Source organism: Suricata suricatta, chromosome 2 (assembly GCF_006229205.1).
Source record: "Suricata suricatta isolate VVHF042 chromosome 2, meerkat_22Aug2017_6uvM2_HiC, whole genome shotgun sequence".
NCBI lineage: Eukaryota > Metazoa > Chordata > Mammalia > Carnivora > Herpestidae > Suricata > Suricata suricatta.
In genome coordinates, this window is record NC_043701.1 from 98,649,599 (window position 1) to 98,657,342 (window position 7,744).

The 7,744-nt window shown below is 36.3% G+C and overlaps 1 pseudogene; it reads right to left on the bottom strand.

Annotated features, from left to right (window-relative positions):
* Window positions 1-1,611: 1,611 nt before the first annotated feature.
* LOC115271659 lies at window positions 1,612-2,396 on the bottom strand (annotated as a pseudogene).
* Window positions 2,397-7,744: the final 5,348 nt, after the last annotated feature.

Here is a 7,744-nt window from a genome sequence, read left to right on the forward strand (position 1 = left end):
AATTTGTGAGATGCCATTAAAGTAGTAGTAGACCATTGGTAATAGTGTTTAGGAGAAAGTTTATACATGTATCTGGAAAAGAAGAAACATCTCAAGTCAGTGACCTAGCTTCAACCTTAAGCAACAAGAAAAAATGAAAATTTAACCCAAAGTAAGTAAAAGAAAGAAAATAATAAAGATTAAAGCAGAAATTAATGAAATAAAAAGTGGAAAAACAATAATGGAAAACCAAAGAATATAGAAGTTACAAGTTACTCATCCAGAATGAGAAAGGTGGCATTACTCTACAAATTCTACAAATGCTAAAAGAATAATAGAATATAATGAACAATTACATACCAACAAATTCAATAATTTAGTTTAAATAGAAAAATTTCTTGATAAAAAAAACTATCAAAGCTCAGCCAGGAAGAAATAGATGAACTGAATTGCTCTATAACTGTGAAAAAAAAGAAAATTGTAGTTTAAAAACATTCCCACATGGGATGCCTGGGCGGCTCAGTCAGTTAAACATCTGACTTCAGCTCTGTGGGTTTTGGCCCCACAACTCTGTGCTGACAGCTCAGAGCCTGGAAGCTGCTTCAAATTCTGTGTCTCCCTCTCTCTCTGCCTGTCCCCCACTCACGCTCTGTCTCTCTCTCTCAAAAATAAATAAATATTTTTAAAATATTAAAAAACAAAAACAAACAAACAAAAAAACATTCCCACAAAGAAAACTTTAGGCCCAGATGACTTCCCTAGTAATATCTATGAAACATTTAAGGAAAAAATAATACTAATTCTGCAGAAAGTCTTCCAGAAAACATTAATACAAAAACCAAATACACTACAGGAAAAGAAAACTATAGGCCAATATCCCTCATGAACATAGAAGCAAAAGTTTACCCAAATTATTTTTTTCTAATATATTCAAATAATAATTTATTCACATATACTTATTACAATGAGAAAAGGTATATAGAAAGGTGTTTTTTTTTGTTTAATTTTTCTTTTAAAGGATAAATGGGCTTAGTTTCCTTTTAAATCAAAGTATCCTTTGAGGATAGTGGAAAATATTCAACATTGTCAGTAACCCAACCAAAGAAATAAAATGGTCATGCTATCTCCAAAGGTAAAGACACCTGACAAATTTTAATTATGCCACAAAAGTCTAGGGAATTATGTAAAAGAATAAAGGCATTTGGAGATTTCTCAAGTTTCAGATAACCACAGAGAAAATGCAAGTCATGAGGTAAAGAATAATAATGCTAACAAACAATTATGTATTTATGTACCAGGTACTACACACACTATATATATGACAGTATCACATTTCCTCTGTGCTAACCAATAAATAAGTTCTATTCAGCCACTATAAATCATTAGATTGGGGCAGTTCCTTGTTTCATGGTTTCAGGCAAAAAAACAGAAATACAGCAACAGAAATGTGAGTTCCTAGTTTGGGCAACTAATCAAAATAGTTTTTAGGCCATTAGATGCTAAGAGATCTGTAAGGCTGATTTTAAGTGCATATTGGAAATAAATGCTGAAGACTGACCCTCTGCAATATCATCACAGGTAGCAGTTTTATAAATTCATAAACATTAATATGGAGCAGTCTAAAAAAAAACTCTACGAGGCATCCAGTCTCTTATAGGCTTCTTCAATGAAAGTTAACACATTCTTCATTTCGGATGAATTATGGAGAACATCCAAGTCCTTCAGAAGAGCGTTACGGTTTGGAATTAATGCTAGAATTTCTTTCTGAAGTGTGGGTGCTTTGAGACTCTTCTGAGAAAGTTCTGGAAGACAGAGTACCCCAGCATCTATGTGAAATGCCTGTTTTACTGTCTCCTCCTCTTCTTCCACCTCACTTGTCAGAATCTGAATTTTATTCTTGAGGCTGTGAATATTCCCAGTCATTGACTCTATGATCTCTAGTATTTTATCTATTTCTTCCTGCAATAATGCCAGACAGTCTTCATTAGCTCTGTGCTGTGCCCTTTCCATTTTCAGTAGACTTGACACGTTAGTTAAATCCTTCAGCTTTATGGGAGGGACTTTAAGAGTTTCACACAGTTGTAGCAATCTCTTCTTCAGATAGTTAAGATGATACTGAACTTGTTCATGTTCTCTAATATTGTTACTCAGATTTGCTGTTATTACTGATTCCATCATAGTTTTTAAATGCTCTCTGCTACTCTTTGAAAGAGGCTGCCAGGTTTTTCTCTTGTTGGATGCTATCTTTACCTGCTTTAGATTAGTAAGCTCTCTTTGTCCTGTTACTTCGGAAAGCAGATGCTTTGGATTTTTATTTTTTGCTGTGGTAACTCTACTTCCTCATCATCAATTTTTCTTTTTGGGTTTCTTTTTAACTGTTGAGATCTTGTCTTGGAAGCAACTGCTTTGTTAGACATCTTGATTAAACAGAACAATCATAACAGTGCAAAGCTGCCTCTTAAATACTCCAAGGAGCCAAGAGCCAAGTTTAGCCAAATTAAATTCAACAATATTTTTTAAAAAAAAGATAATAGGTCATGACCCAATGGGGCTTATCCCAGCTATGCTAGGTTGGCTTAACATTGAAAAAAGAAAAGTGCATTTCACCATATTAACAAACTTAAAATTTTTTAAATTATCTTATAAGATGTGGAACAAACATATGGACAAAATCCAATACTCATTTCTGATAAAAAGTTGCTACAGATTAGAAGTAGAAAGGAATCTCTACAACCTGACAAAGGACATCTACAGAAAACCCAGAGATATATATCACACTTAATGTGAAAGAATGAAATAGCCTGAGTACCCAATAATAAGGATGATTAAAATAATTACCAATGCCATAAACCACTTTAAGGCTACTAAAAGTCGGGCATTTGAAGAATATTTAGAAGCAAGGAAAATTGCTTATGATATAATGATGAATTTAAAAAGGAGTAGTACATAAGTATATAACCCAGTTGTATTGGGCTGAGGGGGGGAGGGGAGTGGATTGAGAGGATAAAACCAGAAGGAAATACCCACATAATTTAACAGCTAGGCTAGAAGGAAGAATGATATTGTTAGAAATTTTTTCTGTATGTACTTTTCTGCATTTCCAAAAATTTCTATCTTTAAAGTCAGAAAAATGTCACTGAATTTTAGACAAAAATAAAATAGGAAAATGGAAAAAGAAAAATAAAGGAGATTAATGATTCTAAATTTGTATCTTCAGTCTTACTTTCCCCTCAGACTCTTTCAATGTTCACAACTGGACATAGCCCCTCAGATATCGATAGATATTTAAATTGAAGAGGCCCACCATTAGGCACATGATCTTTTGTTGTTCTCCATCTTGCTTAATAAGAAGACCGATTCATTCATTATCTATTTGACTAATATATATTGAGTGTGCACTATGTGGGCATTGTAGACAATAGGGATACAACAATCAATAAGATGTGAATACTGCCCCAGAGAATCTTCTAGCATTGTGATAGAGTTAGCCAAAGGTAGTGTGTAGTACAATAAAACTTAGGTGTTATGTAATGGGAATATGAACAAAGTGCTACAGTATAGGGGAAAGACAATGAACCTTGCCTTGGATGATCAGAAAAGTCTATAGCAGAAAATATGTAAACTGAGTCACAAAGAATGAGAAGAGTTAGGCAGGTGGAATATAATAGCTGTGTTGCAGAAAGAGAGGTCTACTGATACAAAGGCCAGGAGGCTCACTCACAGAACAGCAAGCAAGCATTTGAGAATAGAAGAAGGGTCCTCATACTAAAAATTCTCAAACACCATCAAGAAATTGGGATTTTACTCCATGTCAATGAGAAACCATTACAACATTTTTATTAGCACTAAGCACCCATGTTTCCACACAGTTAAAGATTCTGAAAAGCAGAAGCTCCTCTCCCACTGACACCGGAAGATTTTTTAAGTATATTGAATAGGGCTTCATAGCTCATAAATGGGTACACTTTATCACTTGCTTTTGCCACCATTACTAACTCTGCCATGTTGAGGCTTCCCCATGGTTGCTGGTAACTGTGCTAAAGATCTGTAAATGTCAGGGTGCCTGGGTGGTTCAGTTGTTTAAGCATCCAACTTTGGCTCCGGTCATGATCTCGTGGTTTGTGAGTTCAAGCCCCACACTGGGCTCTGTGCTGACAGCTCAGAACCTAGAGCCTTCTTCAGATTCTGTGTCTCCCACTCTCTCTGCCCCTCCCATGCTCATGCTCAGGCTCATGTTCTGTCTCTCTCTCTCTCTCTCTTTCCCTCTCTCTCTCTCTCTCTTTCTCAATAATAAATAAACATTAAAAAAATTTTTTAAGAGATCTGTAAATGCCACCGTCTGCTCTGGGTCACACATCCCTGTTGAATACATGAAGGTATGATGCATTCAACATTATAATATCTCTTTTTCTGGACAGTCTATTGTGAAATAAGAAAGAAAAGTTCTCCCCTCTGTGTTATGTGTTGGGTGGCCTGGGCAAACATACCAGAGTTTAGTAAGACTGCTTTCCTTGTTTGCTCACATAACCACTGTGTTCCTGGGAAATCTTCCCACCACACAGTGGTTGGGTCAGAAAAGTTTCAACTAACAGCTACCATTATATCCCCAAGAGGAGTGGCCTCTAATATTTAGAATGTTCTGTGGAGTCTAGACATTCCTTTCTGCCATCGAGTGTCTCTCTCTCAGGGAAACTTCAGTCACTCATTTTAATTTGGCTTATTTTAGATTACCTTTTCTCATTTTTTCTTTTTCCTTTTCTTTCTTTTTTTTTTCTACCACATAGGATGTCTCTGACTGCCATTGTAGAAACTCTTCTTTTCCCTAGCCGTTTTCCCAGCCCCCTTACCTCAACTGAGCTAAATACCGGAAAGTTGGAGTAGAGGAAAATCTCTGTTTCATCCATCAGCTGTGTCTCGACCTCAGTTATGATCCAGCCAGGACACTGTGAAGAGTATAAAGACTACAGATCAAATGTTAATAAAAAGATATCTCTGGGCAATAAGATTTAGGGTGATAATTTTTCTAATTTTTTAGTTTCATTTCCTACGTTTTTTCTCCAAAAGCGTAATTGCTTATATAAGAAATTTCATAAAAATAAATTAAGTACTACTGTGATCAACACAATACTGTGTGAGTATTGGTGAAGAACTGGGAAAGAAGCATTCTCCTATAACTTAAAAGACATTCAGCAATATCAGTCAAATCTTTGCCTTGCTCTGTGACCATCATATCCTGTAGATGTATTCCCTTACATCTACACAAATAGATGCATAGGGGTGTTTGAGCAATACCATTTGCAACAGAATTGTTCATCAACAGAAGAATGATTACATAAATTTTGATAGATTCACCTCAAAGATGTGGTGCTAAAAATAATGAAATAAGTCCTCATCTGCTGATTTGTATTGTATTCAAGATGTACTCAGAAAAGGTAGGTTGCAGAATAGCTATAAATAGTGAGATAATATTTGAAGAGAAAGATAGGTGAATAGATAGATAGATAAATAGATAGATAGATAGATAGATAGATAGATAGATAGATAGATAGATAGAAGGTAGATGGTAGGTAGGTAGGCAGACAGGCACAAGGTAGATCAGTTGGTAGGTAGGTAAATAGACACAAACAGAAGGTAGGGAGGTGGGTGGAAGGAAGGAAGGAAGGAAGGAAGGAAGGAAGGAAGGAAGGAAGGGAGGGAGGGAGGGAGGGAGGGAGGGAGGGAGGGAGGAAGGAAGGAAGGAAGGAAGAAGGAAGAAAGGAAAGAAGATCATTTGAATATGCAAGGCAAATGTCTGGAAGTGACTTTTCACTTACTGTCTTGTACTATTTACTGTGAGCCCATTTGCATTCCTTCTGAACCCTGTGGCCAAGCCAACATACTCCAAGACACGAGGCCTTGTCATGAGCTCTTGTACATGCTATTTCTTCTACCTGAAATGTTTCCCCTTTCCTCCTTTGCTTTACAAATTCTTTTTTTTCTAATAAGGCTCAATGTTACCTCCTCAGAATACAGTCTTCAGAGTTCCTACTCTGCTTTCATTATCTGCTGGCACTTTCCACACTTTTACTGGCTCTTTTTTACTTTTTTAACATGCTGCTTCCCTCACTAAAAAGAGCACTTCTCAAAACAAAAACTGTGACTTTCTAACTTTGTTTTATAGAATATAAAACCATATCTGGCACCTAATAAATACCTGTTAAATACTTGCTATTAAAAACAAGGAATGGGGGGCAGTTGGGTGGCTCAGTTGGTTAAGTGTCTGGATTCGGCTCAGGTCATGATCTCACGGTTCGTGGGTTCGAGCCCCGCATTAGGCTCTGTGCTGATAACTAGCTCAGAGCCTGGAAACTGCTTCAGGTTCTGTGTCTCCCTCTCTCTCTGACCCTCCCCTGCTTGCACTGTCTCCCTCTGTCTCTCAAAAATAAATTTAAAAAAACATAAAAAATAAATAAAAAATAAAAAAGCAACAAGGAATGGGCCTTTTGAATATGAAAGTCTAACCTCCTAGCAAAAAGAAATTAGCCTCAGCACCTTAATCTGATAAATCTGGAATTTCTTTTAAAATGTCCATTTAGGGTCACTTGGTGGCTCAGTTGGTTAAGCATCTACCTTCAGGTCATGATTTTGCAATTTGTGAGTTCAAGCCCTGAGTAGGGCTTTGTGCTGACAGCTCAGAGCCTTGAGCCAATTTTGCATTCTATGTCTCCCTCTCCCTCTGTCCATCCCCCACTCACACTCTGTCTCTCCCTTCTCGAAAATAAACAAACATTTAAAAAAATAAATTAAATAACCATTAAAAGAAAAAAGTCTGTAAGTCAGGAAGATATTGAGGCCCAATACTATTGAAATAAGGTTTAATCAAAATGGATGCTTTGAATTAAAGGAATATCTTGAGTAAATGTTAGGATTTAGTCATTTACTTAAAAAAAATTTTATGTTTATTTTTAGAGGGAGCAAGTGGTGGGGGACAGTGGATCTGAAGTGGGCTCTTTGCTGACAGCAGAGAGCCCAACATAGGGCTTGAACCCTCAATCCGTGGGATCAGCTCCTGAGCTGAAACTGGACACTTAACCTACTGAGGCAACCCAGCACCCCAGGTTTGGTCATTTACTTTAAAGAAATTTAATAAATTTTATCAAATCTTAATCATATTCCATTTCAACTAATTTCTCAAATTTTATTTATACAAGGAAAAAATACAAATGATTGGATTTTATTGGCATTTGTCAGTTATAAATCTTATTTTAAAAAGAAGCCTATGATTACAGTGTTGATTAAAGGTCATATATTCTGTGTTCATTTTTTTTTATGTTGAGACTTCTATTCTTATTCTCTAGTGTAGTTCAGACATGAGGAAAGGGTAAGGAAAGGAACAAAATTTGATTGGCAGCAAACACAAATTTTAACCAACGCTTCCAAACAGACTACATTGGAATGGGAATAATATAAATCAGAGAGGCACCTGGCTGGCTCAGTTGGTAGAGCATGTGACTCTTAATGTCAGGGTTGTGAGTTCAAGCCCCACTATTGGGTACAAAGATTACTAAAACATTTTTTTAATAATATGAATTGTAATAGAAAGTGAAAATGAGTTTCCACATATAGCATGTGCCACTTGGTTTCTTTTTTTTTTAAATAGTTTATTGTCAAATTGGTTTCCATATAACACCCAGTGCTCTTCCCCATAAGTGCCCTCCACCATCACCACCACCTCTTTTCCCTCTTCCCCCTTCCCCTTCAACTCTCAGTTCATTTTCAGCATTCA